Below are 19374 nucleotides of genomic sequence, written 5' to 3'. Positions count from 1 at the left end.
GCCTCTGACATTCCACACGATCAATGCATCTCATCATCTTATACACCTCTATCAGGTCGCTCCAAGGAGAAGGGGCCGAGTTCACTCAAGCTATTCTCATAAGGCATATTCCCCAATCCAGGCAACATCCTTGTAAACCTCCTCTGCACCCTTTCTATAGTTTCTACATTCTACTGTACTTAGGCAACCAGAACTGAGCACAGTACTCCAAGTGGGGTCTGCCCAGGGTCCTATATAGCTGCAACATTACAGTACTACTCAGCTCTCAAACTCAAGATTTGGGGTTGTTTAACTCTATTTCCAGCAGTGAGGGGAGGGAACGTTGACTCAGACCATGCGAGGCCTGCGTCAGGTATTTTCATGCTTTACAAGGCGCAGATTGGAAGTCTGTGTGGGGCGCCACTCCTCGCACAGACACCACAGCAAATGTAGAAACATAGAAAATAGGTGCAGAAGTAGACCATTCAGCCCTTCGAGCCACCACCGCCATTCAGTACAATCATGGCTGATCATCCAACTCAGAACCATGTACCAGCCTTCCCTCCATACCCCCTGATCCCTTTAGCCACAAGGGCCATAGCTAACTCCCTCTTAAATATAGCCAATGAACTGGCCTCAACTGTTTCCTGTGGCAGAGAATTCCACAGATTCACCACTCTTTCTGTGAAGAAGTTTTTCCTAATCTCGGTCCCAAAAGGATTCCCCTTAATCCTCAAACTGTGTCCCCTCATTCTGGACTTCCCCAACATCAGAAACAATCATCCTGCATCTAGTCTGTCCAATCCCTTTAGGATTTTATACGTTTCAATAAGATCCTCCCTCAATCTTCTAAATTCCAATGAGTATAAGCCTAGTTGATCCAGTCTTTCATCGTATGAAAGTCCTGCCATTCCAGGAATCAATCTGGTGAACTTTCTTTGTACTCCCTCTATAGCAAGGATGTCTTTCCTCAGATTAGGGGACCAAAACTGCACACAATACTCCAGGTGTGGTCTCACCAAGGCCTTGTACAACTGCAGTAGTACCTCCCTGCTCCTGTACTTGAATCCTCTTGCTATAAATGCCAGCATACCATTTGCCTTTTTCACCGCCTGCTGTACCTGCATGCCCACTTTCAATGACTAGTGTATAATGACACTCGGGTCTCATTGCACCTCCCCTTTTCCTAATCGGCCACCATTCAGATAATAATCTGTTTTCCAGTTTTTGCCACCAAAGTGGATAACCTCACATTTATCCACATTAAATTGCATCTGGCATGAATTTTCCCACTCACCTAACCTATCCAAGTCACCCTGCATCCTCTTAGCATCCTCCTCACAGCTAACACTGCCGCCCACCTTCGTGTCATCCGCAAACTTGGAGATGCTGCATTTAATTCCTTCATCTAAGTCATTAATATATATTGTAAACAACTGGGGTCCCAGCACTGAGCCTTGCGGTACCCCACTAGTCACCGCCTGCCATTCTGAAAAGGTCCCATTTATTCCATAGAACAATAGAACCATAGAAACTACAGCACAGAAACAGGCCCTTTGGCCCTTCTTGGCTGTGCCGAACCATTTTCTGCCTAGTCCCACTGACCTGCACACGGACCATATCCCTCCATACACCTCCCATCCATGTATCTGTCCAATTTATTCTTAAATGTTACAAAAGAACCCGCATTTACAACCTTGTCTGGCAGCTCATTCCATACTCCCACTGCTCTCTGTGTGAAGAAGCCCCCCCTAATGTTCCCTTTAAACTTTCCCCCCTCACCCTTAACCCATGTCCTCTGGTTTTTTTTCTCCCCTTACCTCAGTGGAAAAAGCCTGCTTGCATTCACTCTATCTGTACCCATCATAATTTTATATACCTCTATCAAATCTCCCCTCATTCTTCTACGCTCCAGGGAATAAAGTCCTAACCTATTCAACCTTTCCCTGCAACTGAGTTTCTCAAGTCCTGGCAACATCCTTGTAAACCTTCTCTGCACTCTTTCAACCTTATTTATATCCTTCCTGTAATTTGGTGACCAAAACTGAACACAATACTCCAGATTCGGCCTCACCAATGCCTTATACAACCTCATCATAACATTCCAGCTCTTATACTCAATACTTTGATTAATAAAGGCCAACGTACCAAAAGCTCTCTTTATGACCCTATCTACCTGTGACGACACTTTTAGGGAATTTTGTATCTGTATTCCCAGATCCCTCTGTTCCACTGCGCTCCTCAGTGCCTTACCATTAAAGCTGTATGTTCTACGTTGGTTTGTCCTTCCAACGTGCAATACCTCACACTTGTCAGTATTAAACTCTATCTGCCATTTTTCAACCCATTTTTCCAGCTGGTCCAAGTCCCTCTGCAGGCTCTGAAAACCTTCCTCACTGTCCACTACACCTCCAATCTTTGTATCATCAGCAAACTTGCTGATCCAATTTACCACATTATCATCCAGATCATTGATATAGATGACAAATAACAATGGACCCAGAACTGATCCCTGTGGCACACCACTAGTCACAGGCCTCCACTCGGAGAAGCAATTCTCTACCACCACTCTCTGGCTTCTTCCATCGAGCCAATGTCTAATCCAATTTACCACCTCTCCATGTATACCTAGCGACTGAATTTTCCTAACTAACCTCCCTTGCGGGACCTTGTCAAAGGCCTTACTGAAGTCCATGAAGACAATATCCACTGCCTTCCCTTCATCCACTTTCCAGGTAACCTCCTCGAAAAACTCCAACAGATTGGTCAAACATGACCAACCACGCACAAAGCCATGTTGACTCTCCCTAATAAGTCCCTGTCTATCCAAATGCTTGTAGATTCTGTCTCTTAGTACTCTCTCCAATAACTTACCTACTACTGATGTTAAACTCACTGGCCTATAATTTCCCTGATTACTTTTCGATCCTTTTTTAAACAATGGAACAACATGAGCCACTCTTGAATTCTCCGGCACTTCACCTGTAGACAGAAACATTTTAAATATTTCTGCCAGGGCCCCCGCAATTTCAACACTAGTCTCCTTCAAGGTCCGAGGGAACACTCTGTCAGGTCCCGGGGATTTAACCACTTTAATTTTCCTCAAGACAGCAAGCACCTCCTCCTTTTCAATCTGTACAGTTTCCATGGTCTCACTACTTGATTCCCTCAATTCCATAGATTTCATGCCAGCTTCCTTAGTAAATACAGACGCAAAAAACCTATTTAAGATCTCCCACATTTCCTTTGGTTCCGCACAAAGCCGACCACTCGGATCTTCAAGAGGACTAATTTTATCCCTTACAATCCGTTTGCTCTTAATATACTTGTAAAAGCTCTTTGGATTATCCTTCACTTTGACTGCCAAGGCAACCTCATGTCGTCTTTTTGCCTTCCTGATTTCTTTCTTAAGTATTTCCTTGCACTTCTTATACTCCTCAAGCACCTGATTTACCCCCTGTTTCCTATGCATTTCATACAACTCCCTCTTCTTCTTTATCAGAGTTGCAATATCCCTTGAGAACCAAGGTTCCTTATTCCTATTCAATTTGTCTTTAATCCTGACAGGAACATACAAACTCTGCACTCTCAAAATTTCCCCTTTGAAGGCTTCCCACCTACCAATCACATCTTTGCCAGAGAACAACCTGTCCCAATCCACGCTTTTTAGATCCTTTCTCATTTCTTCAAATTTGGCCTCCTTTCAGTTCAGAACCTCAACCCTAGGACCAGATCTACCCTTGTCCATGGTCAAATTGAAAATAATGGTGTTATGATCACTGGAACCAAAGTGCTCCCCTACACAGACTTCTGTCACTTGCCCTAATTTGTTTCCTAACAGGAGATCCAATATTGCATCCCCTCTAGTTGGTCCCTCTATATACTGATTTAGAAAACTTTCCTGAACACATTTTACAAACTCTAAACCACCTAGACCCCTAACAGTATGGGAGTCCCAATCAATGTATGGAAAATTAAAATCCCCTACCACCACAACATTATGTTTCCTGCAGTTGCCTGCTATCTCTCTGCAGATTTGCTCTTACAAGTCTCGTTGACTATTGGGTGTTCTGTAATACAATCCCACTAATGTGGCCATACCTTTCCTGTTTCTCTGCTCCACCCACAAGGACTCAGTAGACAAGCCCTCTAATCTGTCCTGCCTGAGCACTGCTGTAATATTTTCCCTAACAAGCAATGCCATTCCCCGACTTTTCATTCCTCTGCCTTGATTACATCTGAAACATCGGAACCCTGGAATATTAAGCTGCCAGTCCTGCCCCTCCTGTAGCCAAGTTTCACTAATTGCTACAACATCATAATTCCACGTGTCAATCCACGCCCTCAACTCATCCGCCTTCCCTGCAATACGCCTAGCATTGAAATATATTCAGCTCAGAAGATTTTTACACCACTCACAACCTTTCTATCAGCGAATTTGGTTAAACTTTCAACATCATTTATTTTCACCCCAGCCACACTGTCAGCTCTGGCACTCTGGTTCCCATCCCCCTGCAAGTCTAGTTTAAGGCCCCCCCAATAGCACTAACAAACCTCCCTGAAAGGATATTGGTCCCCCTGTGGTTCAAGTGTAACCCGTCTCTCTTGTACAGGTCCCACCTTCCCCAGAAGAGGTCCCAATGATCCTGAAATCTGAAACCCTGCCCCCTACACCAGTTCCTCAGCCACTTGTTCCTCCTCCAGAGCATCCTATTCCTACCCTCACTGGCACCTGGCACAGGTAGCAATCCTGAGATTACCACCCTTGAGGTCCTGCTTTTCAACTTCCTACCAAGCTCTCTATACTCACTGGCCACTCTTTGCTTTCTGTCTGCCAACCAATTCTCTATCCACAACAATACCTTACCCCCAATACCGTGTGCTTTAAGTTTGCACACTAATCTCCTGTGTGGGACCTTGTCAAAAGCCTTTTGAAAATCCAAATATACCACATCCACTGGTTCTCCCCTACCCACTCTACTAGTTACATCCTCAAAAAATTCTATGAGATTCATTAGACATGATTTTCCTTTCACAAATCCATGCTGACTTTGTCCGATGATTTCACCGCTTTCCAAATGTGCTGTTGTCACATCTTTGATAACTGACTCTAGCGTTTTCCCCACCACCAAAGTTAGGCTAACCAGTCTATAATTCCCCAGTTTCTCTCTCCCTCCTTTTTTAAAAAGCGGGGTTACATTAGCCACCCTCCAATCCTCAGGAACTAGTCCAGAATCTAAAGAGTTTTGAAAAATTATCACTAATGCCTCCACTATTTCTTGGGCTACTTCCTTAAGCACTCTGGGATGCAGACCATCTGGCCCTGGGGATTTATCTGCCTTTAATTCCTTCAATTTACCTAACACCACTTCCCTACTAACATGTATTTCCCTCAGTTCCTCCATCTCACTGGACCCTCCGCCCCTACTATTTCTGGAAGATTATTTATGTCCTCCTTAGTGAAGACAGAACCAAAGTAGTTATTCAATTGGTCTGCCATGCCCATGCTCCCCATAATCAATTCACCTGTTTCTGTCTGTAGGGGACCTACATTTGTCTTAACCAACCTTTTTCTTTTCACATATCTATAAAAGCTTTTACAGTCAGTTTTTATGTTCCTTGCCAGTTTTCTCTCATAATCTTTTTTCCCTTTCCTAATTAAGCCCTTTGTCCTCCTCTGCTGGACTCTGAATTTCTCCCAGTGCTCAGGTGAGCCACTTTTTCTGGCTAATTTGTATGCTTCTTCTTTGGAATTGATACTATCTCTAATTTCCTTTGTCAGCCACGGGTGCACTACCTTCCCTGATTTATTCTTATGCCAAACTAGGATGAACAATTGTTGTAGTTCATCCATGCAATCTTTAAATGCTTGCCATTGCATATCCACCGTCAACACTTTCAGTGTTATTTGCCAGTCTATCTTAGCTAATTCACGTCTCATACTTTCAAAGTTACCCTTCTTTAAGATCAGAACCTTTGTTTCTGAATTAACTGTCATTCTCCATCTTAATGAAGAATTCCACCATATTATAGTCACTCTTACCCAAGGGGCCTCTTACGACAAGATTGCTAATTAACTCTTCCTCATTGCTCAATACCCAGTCCAGAATAGCCTGCTCTCTGGTTGGTTCTTCGATATTTTGGTTCAAAAAACCATCCCACATACATTCCAAGATATCCTCTTCCTCAGCACCCTTACCAATTTGGTTCACCCAATCTACATGTAGATTGAAGTCACCCATTATAACTGCTGTTTCTTTATTGCACGCATTTCTAATTTCCTGTTTAATACCATCCCCAACCTCACCACTACTGTTAGGTGGCTTGTACACAACTCCCACCAGCGTTTTCTGCCCCTTAGTGTTATGCAGCTCTACCCATATCGATTCCACATCCTCCCGGGTAATGTACTTCCTTTGTATTGCGTTAATCTCCTCTCTATCCAGCAATGCTACCCCACCTCCCTTTCTTTCATGTCTATCCCTCCTGAATATTGAATATCCCTGAATGTTGAGCTCCCATCCGTGGTCACCCTGGAACCATGTCTCTGTGATCCCAACTATATCATATTCATTAATAACAGTCTGCACTTTCAATTCATCCACCTTGTTACAAATGCTCCTTGCATTGACATACAAAGCCTTCAGGTGCACTTTTACAACACTCTTAGCCCTTATACAATTATGTTGAAAAGTGGCCTTTTTTGATTTTTGCCCTGGATTTGCCGGCCTGCCACTTTTACTTTTCACCTTACTACTTTTTGCTTCGACCCTCATTTTACACCCCTCTGTCTCTCTGCACTTGTTCCCCTCCCCCCTGTTGTGAAGTAGCCTCCTCTCTCCTGGTCTCTTTAATTTGATTCCCACCCCCTAACCATTCTAGTTTAAAGTCACCTCAGAAGCCCTTGCAAATCTCCCTGCCAGGATATTGGTCCCCGTAGGATTCAAGTGTAACCCATCCTTTTTGTACAGGTCGTACCTGCGCCAAAAGAGGTCCCAATGATCCAAAACCTTGAATCCCTGCCCCTTGCTCCAATCCCTCAGCCACGCATTTATCCTCCACCTTATTTCATTCCTACTCTCACTGTCGCGTGGCACAGGCAGTAATCCCGAAATTACTACCTTTGTGGTCCTTTTTCTCAACTTCCTTCCAAACTCCCTATATTCTCCTTTCAGGACCTAACGATTGAACCTTCCTAACTAACCTTCCGTATGGAACCTTGTCAAAGGCCTTACTGAAGTCCATATAGACAACATCCACCGTTTTACCCCCGTCAATTTTCTTAGTAACCTCATCAAAAAAATTCAATAAGATTTGTCAAAAATGACCTTCCACGCACAAATCCATGTTGACTGTTCCTAATCAGACCCTGTCTATCCAGATAATTATATATACCATCTCTAAGAATACTTTCCATCAATTTACCCACAACTGACAGGCCGATAATTGCTAGGTTTACTCTTAGAACCCTTTTTAAACAATGGAACCACATGAGCAATATGCCAACCCTCTGGCACCATTCCCGTTTTTAATGATATTTGAAATATTTCTGTCAGAGCCCCTGCTATTTCTACACTAACTTCCCTCAAAGTCCTAGGGAATATTTCGTCCGGATCCGGAGACTTATCCACTTTTATATTCCTTAAAAGTATCAGTACTTCCTCTTCTTTAATTGTCATACTTTCCATAACTACCCTACTTGTTTCCTTTACCTTACACAATTCAATATCCTTCTCCTTAGTGAATACCAAAGAAAAGAAATTGTTCAAAATCTCCCCCATCTCTTTTGGCTCCACACATAGCCATCCACTCTGATTCTCCAAGGGACCAATTTTATCCCTCACTATCCTTTTGCCACTAAGATAACTGTAGAAACCCTTTGGATTTATTTTCACCTTACTTGCCAAAGCAGCCTCGTATCTTCTTTTAGCTTTTCTAATTTCTTTCTTAAGATTCTTTCTACATTCTTTATATTCCTTGAGTACCTCGTTAACTCCAAGCTGCCTATATTTATTGAAGATCCCTCTCTTTTTCTGAACCAAGTTTCTAATATCTCTTGAAAACCATGGCTCTCTCAAACTTTTAACCTTTCCTTTCAGCTTAACAGGAACATAAAGATTCTGAACCCTTGAAATTTCACCTTTAAATGACCTCCATTTCTCTTTTACATCCTTCCCATTAAACAAAGTTTCCCAATCCACTCCTCCTAAATCCCTTCGCATCTCCTCAAAGTTAGCATTTCTCCAATCAAAAATCTCAATCCTAGGCCCAGTCCTATCCTTCTCCATAATTACACTGAAACTAATTGTATTGTAATCACTGGACCCGAAGTGCTCCCCAACAAATATGTCCGTCACCTGACCTATCTTATTCCCTAACAGGAGGTCCAACACTGCCCTTCTCTAGTTGGTACCTCTATGCATTGCTTCAAAAAACTACCCTGCACACATTTTACAAGCTCCAAGCCATCCAGCCCTTTCACAAAATCACAAACCCGAGGGAATCTGCAGATGCGGGAAATCCAAAGCAACACTCACAGAATGCTGAAGGTACCTAGCAGATCAGGTAGCATCTATCGAAAAGAGTCGACGTTTCCAGTTGAGATCGTTCTTCAGGACTGAGAAGGAAGGACTGAGAAAATCTGAATAAAAATGGGGCGGTAAGGAAAGGGCTCGGTCGAAGATGATAGTTGAAGCCACATAGGTGGGAAATCTCAAGAGCAGGGGAAAAAAATTCTAATAGGAGAGGAGATTAGACAATAGGAGGAAGGGGTGGAGGAGTGGACCCAGGGAGAAGTGAAAAGCAGGTGAGAGGAATGAAAGGTCAGAGGAAGTAAATTGTAATTGCTGCCTCAGCTGTCTGGACAACGGAGAGAGTTCAGCCTTGTCGCTCTTTCACTGTGACACCCCCGAACACACCCACCCACATCAAATCCATCCAAACGAACTTTAATGACCTTTAACGCAAATATAATATCGACAGTAATCAGCTGTCTGAATGAATAACTGACTTTAAAGAGGAAGCATATTGTCACGGCGTTGAGTTTAGCAGGTATAAAGACTGCAGGGACGAGAGGTTTTCTAGCAATACACATCAAAGTTGCTGGTGAACGCAGCAGGCCAGGCAGCATCTGTAGGAAGATACCTCTGGGAGGGTACCTCTTCCTAGAGATGCTGCCTGACCTGCTGCGTTCACCAGCAACTTTGATGTGTGGTGCTTGAATTTCCAGCATCTGCAGAATTCCTCGTGTTTATGAGAGGTTTTCTGTTGACTAATAAACTGTGTGTGGACCCCGCTGGCAATTCTGCTGTTGTCACCCAAGTGGAGACAAACACCCCGCTGTCCACTCCACCAACAACACGGTACAGCCGGACACATAACAGGGAACTTGACATCTCACAACACTGGATTCAGTGATGAAACCCGTCATTAATGTTGTTGTCCCACTGAAATCATAAGAAACGTCCATTCAGGTGTTTTTAAATACAAGCGCGCACCCACGCGCCTGACGTCACACATGTTTTCCCCTCGCGCGTAAGTGACGTCACACACGCGCTGCTGCGCTCGCGCTGAAATAGTTTAACGGCTGAGCTACCGACCACGAGACCCCTCCACCCACCACCTCCGCTACGCTATAGTCATTGGCCAGAGGCGATGTCAATCACTGTTTACGCCCAATAGCGTAGACGGACCAGCCGAGAGGGCGTTACTCCCGTTGACATCTACCGCTGCCGGACTGCACTCCCCGTCGAAGCGGAACAACACCAAACTAAATATATCCCGCTTTCTGATTTATTTCCATTTCCCTCCGAGGGAAACTAGGGTCGTTTGTGAAGCGTCTCCTGCGACCGGAGACTGATGTATCACCGAGAAGTAGGGGGAGACCACTCGGCCCGTCTGCCTGATGCCGGCTCCCCGGAGAGGGAGGGACCCCAGAAGAGGAATGATGGAGAGAAGTGGTTAATTTTACTGAAAGGATGAAGACAGTGAGAGAGGGGGCGGACAGGATGTTTGTCCCCGTGGGGACAGGAGGGGCTCATCTGTGGAAATGCCTGAGCCCACGGTGGTGGCGAGCAGAGGGATTCACCACATTGGGGGCCAAACACTGGCAGACTGTTGCCCTGCAAGCGGGGCCAATGGTCCGGGAAAAGTGACAATTATTTGTGTTTTGTTGAGATTGTACCGGGAATATGGTGTAAAATCCCGCTCCCCACACTAACACGAGTTATACAGACCAAAGAACAAACTGCCGGAGGAACTCAGTGGGTCGGGCAGCATCTGTGGAGGAAAATGGACCGTCAACATTTCGGGCCGAGACCCTCCCTCTGACTGAGAGTGGACGGGAAATAGAGAAAAGAGGTGAGTGGTGGGGATGGGGCAAGAGCTGGGGTTTGAGGAGTGGATCCAGGGGAGGTGGGAAGGTGGAAATAGTGACGGGTGTGGGAGGTGAGTGGTTGGGGCAACACGGGGTTGCAGAAGATGGAAATTAATTCCATGATCGAGGAAATGAGATCGGGCAGAAACAGGTGTCTGAGATGGGAGATCAGTAAATGTGAAATAATGTGGGAAATGCGGCCAATGGGTCGGACAGCGTGTGAGGGGCGAAGAACAGTCAACGGGTCACGTGGGAGACCCCCACCGTCCCGTGATCCTGTTTACCGCAGATCGGCAGCACCTGCGGGTTTGTCTCCGAGGCCCCGCCCCCGCTCTGATGACGCAACAAGCACATTGCGCATGCTCACGTTCCCGGAGTGAGCTGTGATTTTGTTTCCCGTCTTCGTTGCAGCGGCCGATCGTCTGCGGGATCCAGATCGAGTGAGGGTCCTTGCCCCCTCGGGCGGGGAGCCGGGGGACGAATCATTCTCTGCGGAGAGAGACCGACAAGATCCATGCGGTGAGTATTGAGTCCGGTCCCGAGAGATGTTGGGCAGTCAATCCCGTTAACTTCCCCGAACTCGCGGTCTCACCTCACTTCCTGGACAAAACCTGCCGAGGTGTGAGACCTTCACACCGGACCTTGAGATACTTTCCATGTGTGTTGATATAAGTTGGTTAGGGGAGAAGGGTAAATGCCAAATTTCCTGTTATTCTATCTTTGTCATTTTAGAATCATTTATATAGTAGTATGTACTATTAATTCGGAATCTGTGTATTGCTGGAGGACCATAAGTGACTGTCCTTGATCCCTTCTCCCATCGGGTTCCATCTGCTCATTCCCACCTTCCTCGTTCAACCTCAGTTCTGCCTGTATCCCACCACCTCAATGATATATATCAACCATCTTGTTCAATCTCTGTCCAGCATGTATCTCACCAATGACTATATATCAACAATCTCTCTTTTAAAAGACGAAGGGTGTCGGCCCGAATCGTCGACTGTAACTCTTCGTAGAGATGCTGCCTGGCCTGCTGCGTTCACCAGCAACTTTTATGTGTGTTGCTCGAAATTCCGGCATCTGCAGATTTCCTCGTCTTTGTGCTTTTAAATCTCTCTTTTACCGTTGTCTTCACTGTGAAGTTATTTCTGAAATCAGTGTTTGGTTACCTGGAGCTACCAGAGGATTTACTTAATGCAGAATGATGAACGATAAAGGCAGTCACCACAGTTTTAGTTTCATAGTTACCAAATGGCTGCTGTGTTAATCTTTGTCAACAGGAGACTCTCCACATTTGAAGTTGAGTCTGTTATTTCCTGTTTTGATCATTTTTGGAGAGTCAATATCCCTGTTGCCAGGAACAGACCATAGGATCTGAAGGGAGTGGAGCACATTTTTATTGCTCCCTGGTCACTTCCCCTCATTTAGTGGCCTTGGGAGCAGATGTAACACACTGATAGTGGGGTGGGGGAGGATGTTGTGAACATTGACGGTATTGACTGTATTAACCCTGTGTTGGAATGAAGAGAAAACTAATGAACGTGGGCATTATATTTGTGCAACTTTGTTCAGGCCGTCACAAACATCTTGTAATCAGTCAATAGTTCATAATTTGAAGTAAAAAGAGAAAATGTTGGAAACGTTCAGCAGATCGGGCAACATCACTTCTGATACGGATCTTCCACAGTTTCTCCTTCCACAGGTCCAATCTGATGTCCTGAGTTTCCAGCACTTAATTTCAATTTGAAATGAAAAGGCTACAGGAAATGTGACAGTCAATTGTGCTGGTCAAAATCTCATTTAACAAGAAGATAATGATAAAATGTGTTCAGTTTAGCTGCTGGAGACAATGTGAAATGTATCTCTGCCTGCTGGTGACTCACACCCAGGTCTTCCAGCCCAATATCTGGCCCAGTCAGAGGATTATCAGGTTCCCATTCTGACATAGGTTGATGCAGGAGTGTTATTTTCTGAACTCTGGATGGCTGAGACACTGCAGCATGTTACTGGCAGCAAGGGAGTCCTGGGAAAATTGGTGCTTGGCCTATTATCCTGGGATATAGACTCTGGGCATATGGAACTGTCAGTACTTGGAATTTGGCCCAGGTCAGTACTTCTGTAGATGGAGCTGAATGTTCCTCCTTCCACAATGAATCAGAAATCTCAGGTTGCTGGATGGTGGTTGTGGGGAAATTCCTGATGTGGGGACGATGTGCGAGGATTCTGAGGTCGGTAAGGGGAACGTTCAGCTGTGTGACCCTATCACAGATTTTGACCAAGGTAAAATGGATTTGGGGATCAAGCTGCTTGGGTTTATGAAGTGTTGAGCGAGTATTTCTGGTCTGGGATCAGATGATTGTTTCTGGATTACCTTTGGAAGCAATGACTGCTAATCTGAGGAGAGAATGAGATCCCACTCCATCCTTCACAGGGAGAAGTTGTGATTAAATGTTAGGAACAGTAGATTTAGACCCAGGGGTTCTGTGTTCAAACCACATTTGGAAATTTCCCCTCACTGTCACAGTCAATGGTTCTGGGCCTGTGCACAATGGATTTCAGAGGGACAGTGGCATGGGTGGAGGAACGCATGGTTAACTAAACCTACCGAATGCTGAAAAGCCTGGATATGGTGGACATGGAGAGGATGTTTCCATTAGGTGGAGAGTCTGGGTTCTGACAGCACAGTCTCAGACAAAAGAAGCTTCCCTTTAAAATTGAGATGAGGAGAATATCTTAAATAAAGGGTGGCTGATCTGTGGAATTTGTTGCCACAGAGTGTGGTTGAGACTGCCATTTGGGTATATTTATGACAGAGGTTAATATATTCATGATTGCTAAGTAGCTTCAGGGTTACAGGAGGAAAGCAGGAATATGGTGTTGGAATAAATCTCAGCCATGGTTGAGTGGTGGGACAGACTCGATGGACCGAATCACCTAATTATGCTCCTGTGTCTTATGTCCCACCGTGAGTGTATGATGACTCCTTCTTATCCCATATCAGATTTTGTGACGTGTCAGGGACAATTACAGATTTGTTCACTGCGATCATTACATTTGTCTTCAACGTTTAAATTTCAGTGTTTTGTTTTTTGGAACATTGAGCAGAAATGGTCTCCTTTGTATTGTTAACGTCCATCATCATCTCTCTGGTTAAAGTTAGACCTGTGGTGAGATTTATTGGAAGAAAATCCCACAACTGAAAGTGAATCACAATTAAAGATGAAGGAACAGCGATAAGTGAACCAGCCCGAGGACTGAGAGCACCAACTAGAGAGAACCCATCTGACTCGGAGGTTCCAGTGATTCAGTCAGGAGAAAGATTGGTAAGTATCATTTACTCAAACACTGGTCCTTTAGATATTACATACCTGCACAAAGGAAGGTAGGAAATAGTTGGGGTGAGACTGAATGTGACCAGAAGTATCAGTGATGCCTCTGTCAGACCAGTTACAATCACTCCAGATCTGCTAATGTGCTGTCAGTATCCCAGCTCTTTAAAGTCACTCACGTTCCCTCAGTGTTGGCTCATTTCAAGGTCTTGCATCTTGTGAAGTAGCTTTTGGTCACCTCTCAGTGGGGAGGTGGAAAGAAAGGGGAGATTTTATACTTAATATCTTTCAAAAAAATAATTATTTGAACTTACTTGCTGCAAACTTGCTTGCACTTATCTCCTTGGAGCGACGGAGGATGAGAGGTGACCTGATAGAGATGTTTAAGATGATGAGAGGCATTGATTGTGTGGCTAGCCAGAGGTTTTTCTCCAGGGCTGAAATGACTGACATGAGGGGGCACAGTTTTAAGGTGCTTGGAAGTAGGTAGAGAGGGGATGTCAGGGGAGTTTTTCACACAGAGTGGTGGGTGTCAAAGGCATTGCTGGTGATGGTGGTGGAGGCAGATACAATAGGGTCTTTAAAGAGACTCTTAGATGGGTACATGGAGCTTAGAAAAATAGTGTTATGCAGTTGGGTAATTCTAGACAGTTTCTAGAGTAGGTTACAAGTTTGACAGAACATTGAGAGCCGAAGGGCCTGTAATGTACTGTAGATTTCTATGTTCCATGTTCAAACTTACTACCTATACCCTGTATATTCTCAACTAGGTCATTGATATAGATGACAAGTAATAATAGGTGTAACCATGGGGAACATCACTAGGCACTGGCCTTGATTCCAAGAAACAGCCTCTCAGCATCACCCTCTGCTTCCTGCCATTCAGTTGTTCCCAGACTCTGCGGCTCTGTCACAAACACAATGTTAACAGGAAGATTAGTCAGTAATTAACGTGAAAAGAGAATTGTTGCTTCCTGAAAGGTCACGTATCCTGTCTGATTCAAAGGACCAACTCCTCCCTTGTGTACGATTTAATTTGTCCTGGGACCCATCCTCCTGGGTCACGCTGCCTCCAATAACCCACATCCCCAACCTCCCTCCACCCCACCAATGGCCCCACACCGCACATGTAGAGTGATCCACCTCACCCACATCCTCCCTCCCAGCCTGGGGAACCACAACTAATTGATCCCACGGTCTTGGCTGGGGCACGGAACTAAAACCAGAGCTGCAAGACGAGACAGCCTGGACTCTCCAGCCGTCCGGCTCAGTCCCAGCCCACTTCCACTGCAAATAACGCTCGATTTATGCAAACCCGGGATAAGCCCCTTCCTCACCGTCGCCTAAACAGGAAAACTATCAACATCAGCTGGAGTTGGAACGGTGCTGCACTTTGCAGGAGGTCCCTGTGGCCCCTCCGGAGTTCGGATGGACAACACAGAGGGTTCAGCTGACCTGTCCTTCCAATATGACACCCCTGAATTCCACATCAACTCCATCCAACTATATCTGGGCGAACTTCACTGACTAACAAATATAGTTCCTCTCAGCGATCAGCCGTTTGAATGATACACTGACTTAGAGGAAGGGGTATATGTGGTCCACATTGTCAGAGTGTTTAGTTTACCAGGAGACAAAGACTGCAGTGACATGAAGTCTTCTGTTAACTGATACAAATCTGTGTTTTCACTGCTGGCAATTCCGGTTTACATCAGTAAAACCCTCCTTATGAAAACAGTAAACAACTAGATACTACACTGCAACACACATCAGAGTTGCTGGTGAACGCAGCAGGCCAGGCAGCATCTCTAGGAAGAGGTACAGTCGACGTTTCGGGCTGAGACCCTTCGTCAGGTCTAAATGAAGGAAGAGCTAGTAAGAGATTTGAAAGTGGGAGGGGGACGGGGAGATCCAAAATGATAGGAGAAGACAGAAGGGGCAGGGATGGAGCCAAGAGCTGGACAGGCGATTGGCAAAGGGGTATGAGAGGATCATGGGACAGGAGGCCCAGGGAGAAGGAAAAGGGGGGGGGACCCAGAGGATGGGCAAGGGGTATAGTCAGAGGGACAGAGGAAGAAAAAGGAGAGAGAAAGAATGTGTGTATATAAATAAATAATGGATAGGGTACAAGGGGGAGGTGAGGCATAAGTGGAAATTAGAGAAGTCAATGTTCATGCCATCATGTTGGAGGCTACCCAGACAGAATATAAGGTGTTGTTCCTCCAACCTGAGCGTGGCTTCATCTTTACAGTAGAGGAGGCCATGGATAGACATATCAGAATGGGAATGGGATGTGGAATTAAAATATGTGGCCACTGGGAGATCCTGCTTTCTCTGGCGGACAGAGCGTAGGTGTTCAGCAAAACGATCTCCCAATCTGTGTTGGGTCTCGCCAATATATAGAAGGCCACACCCAGGATCTCTCAGTGGCCACACATTTTAATTCCACATCCCATTCCCATTCTGATATGTCTATCCACGGCCTCCTCTACTGTAAAGATGAAACCACACTCAGGTAGGAGGAACAACACTTTATATTCCGTCTGGGTAGCCTCCAACCTGATGGCATGAACACTGACTTCTCTAACTTTCCCTAATGCCCCACCTCCCCCTCGTACCCCATCCATATTTATTTATATACACACATTCGTTCTCTCTCTCTCCTTTTTCTACCTCTGTCCCTCTGACTATACCCCTTGCCCATCTTCTGGGTTCCCCCCCCCGCCCTTTTCCTTATCCCTGGGCCTCCTGTCCCATGATCCTCTCATACCCCTTTGCCAATCACCTGTCCAGCTCTTGTCTCCATCCCTGCCCCTCCTGTCGTCTTCTATCATTTTGGATCTCCCCCTCCCACTCCCACTTTCAAATCTCTTACTAGCTCTTCCTTCAGTTATTCCTGACGAAGGGTCTCGGCCCGAAATGTCAACTGTACCTCTTCCTAGAGATGCTGCCTGGCCTGCTGCGTTCACCAGCAACTTTGATGTGTGTTGCTTGAATTTCCAGCATCTGCAGAATTCCTTGTGTTTAAGATACTACACTGATTGACCCACCCCAGACCAGATCACCCTGGAAAGTCCTCCCAAGAAACATGAGGTGTTTTGTGACCCAACTCAAGAAAAAGGCCACACCGCCCACTCCATCAACAATATGGCAAAGCTGGGCACATAGCAGGGGACTTTACCTCATAGAATACTGGATTCAGTGATGACATCTGTTATGTTTCCTTCATTGTCCCCCTGAAATCATTAAAAACTTCCAGTTAACAGCTTTTGAAAACAAGTTCTCACCCACACGTGACGTCACTCTGCGCCCCCTCATGCCTGATGTCATGTGTCGGTTTCCCCACACCGTGATCTGACGTCACTCTGCGCCCCCACATGCTTGATGTCACATGTGGGTTCCCCACACCGGGATCTGACGTCACGTGTGCAGTTCCTTGCGTCACACTGGCGCTGGGACGGTTGAACTTTACCGACTGAGGTAACAATTACCTGAACACAGTCAACAGAGGAGTTACTCTCTTCCCATTGGTGAGAATCTATGTCAATCACTGCTTACACCCAATAGCAGAGATGGGCCAGCCGAGAGGGTGTTACCCCCACTGATCCCATCTCCTGCTCCCAATCCCAATCTCCCCGTCAAAGCAGAACAAATCTCAAAGTAAAAGTCCAGCTTTTTGGATTATTTCCATTTCCCTCCACAGCAAGTTGGAGGAGTTTGAGAAGTGACTTCTGTGGCTGGAGTATAATGTATTGCTGACAGGTCGGAGGAGACCGCTCGGCCCATTGGCTTGATGCAGGCTCCTCACACAATGAGAGATCTGGCAGAAGGATGAGGGTGAGGGATTTTACTGAGGGGATAAAGATGGTGTGAGAGGAAGTGGACAGGATGAAGTCTGAGAGGATGTTTGTCCCGCTGGGGGATCAAGGAGCAAGATGGAAGGAGCCCATTAACAGTGGGTAAGGGACATTGGGGGCTCGTCTGTGGAAATGTCTGAGCACGCGGTGGCAGTGAGCAGAGATATTCACCACTTTAGGGGGTAAACACTGGCAGACTTTTGACCAGCAAGTTGGGCCAATGGTCTGGGCAAAGTGGATTGGAGTGTTGTTGGGGGGCAAGAATGGACTGGTGTTGGGTCTTATTGAATGACAGGATGGACTGAATGGCCTGTTCCTGTTCCAGTTGTCCGTGTGTTTAAAAAGAAAGAATAACCAGACCCTTCTTGGGCCTGCAGGATGCCCCAGTGGGTGTTGTAGGGACCGGTGCTTGGAGCCCAGTTGTTCCCAAACTGTGTCAACAATTTGTCTGAGGGACCAAATTCAACATTTCCAAGTCTGCTCTTGAAAAAAAATGTATATTTACACATTGTTAATGACACAAAATGTATATTTATGATTAATGACACAACATATATATTTCTATATTGTTAATGACATAAAACTTGTGTTTCTATATTGATAATGACACAGAATAGTATAGATTATGTTCCGTGTGTTATCTGAATGTTCTTGCCTGTGATGTTGCTGCAAGTCGGTGTTTCTCTGTACCTGTACCTTCCCGTACTTGTCCACTTGTGAATAAATTCAACAGGACTTGAGAAAACTCTGAGGTTTGATTAGTGATGATCACCTTGGCATCTCAGTAGGTCAGTTATAGAGATAATACAGTGTTAAGTACAAGACCCTTAACAGTGTGGATGAGCAGAGGGATCTTGGAGTCCCAAGTTCATCACACCCTCAAAGTGGCTACACAGGTTGACAGGGGGTGAGGGAGGCAAATGGCATGCTGGCCTTTATTAGTTAAGACATTGCATTCAAAATTCAGGAAGTTATGTTGCAGCTTCATAAAACTTGAGTTAGGCTGCATTTGGAGTTTTTCATACAGTTCTGGTTGCCTCGTTCCAGGAAGGATGTCAATAGCCCTGGCAAGGGTGCAGAAGAGGTTTACCAGGATACTGCCTGGATTAGAGGGCGTGAGCTATGACGGGAGGTTCGCCAAACTTGTGTTGTTTTCTCCAGAGCAGCGCAGGCTGGGGTGATACCGTGGAGGTTCATAAGGTTACGAGATGCATAGATAGAGTAGACAGAGAATAACTTTTTACCTGGGCTAGAAATGTCTAAATCCAAGACCTGACCTGAATACCTCCTTGTGCAATTGGATCCTGGATTTCCTCACTTGTAGACCCCACTCAGTTCAGATTGGCAAAAACATCTCCACAATCTCCATCACCACAGGGATGTGTAGTTAGCCCCCTGCTCTATTTGCTTTACACCTGTGACTGTGTGGCTAAGTACAGCTCCTCCACCAAATATAAGTTTGCTGATGATACCTCTGTTGTGGACTCTTTCAAAAGGGGTGGGAATCAGCATACAGGAGGGAGACTGAAAACTTGGCTTAGTGGTGTAATAACAACAACCTCTCACTCAATGTCAATAAGACCAAAAAACTGATTGTAGAATTCAGGAGAGGGAATCCAGAGATCCCTGAGCCGGTGATCATCACAGGATCAGAGTTGGAGCGGGTCAGTAACTTTAAATTCTTGGGTGTCACTCTAAGGTCCTGTCCTGGACCAATCATATGAATATAATTGCGAAGAAAACACGACTGCGGCTGTACTTCCTCAGGAGTCTGTGGAGATTTGGTATGTCATCAAAAACGTTGGCAATCCTCAGTAGATGTGTGGTGGAAATG

General features: G+C 45.5%; 1 protein-coding gene across 1 annotated transcript in view; it reads left to right on the top strand.

Annotated features, from left to right (window-relative positions):
• The first annotated feature begins 10708 nt into the window (after positions 1-10708).
• The window catches only part of LOC140194844 (NACHT, LRR and PYD domains-containing protein 3-like), a 67009-nt gene continuing 58343 nt past the window's right edge, over positions 10709-19374 (top strand). Inside the window, 2 exon segments of the mRNA XM_072252120.1 lie at positions 10709-10873; positions 13511-13677. The gene's annotated coding sequence lies outside the window, so the exon portion shown is untranslated.

The sequence above is a fragment of the Mobula birostris genome, chromosome 3, assembly GCF_030028105.1.
Source record: "Mobula birostris isolate sMobBir1 chromosome 3, sMobBir1.hap1, whole genome shotgun sequence".
Taxonomy (NCBI): Eukaryota; Metazoa; Chordata; class Chondrichthyes; order Myliobatiformes; family Myliobatidae; genus Mobula; species Mobula birostris.
This window is presented reverse-complemented; position numbering and strand designations above follow the sequence as displayed.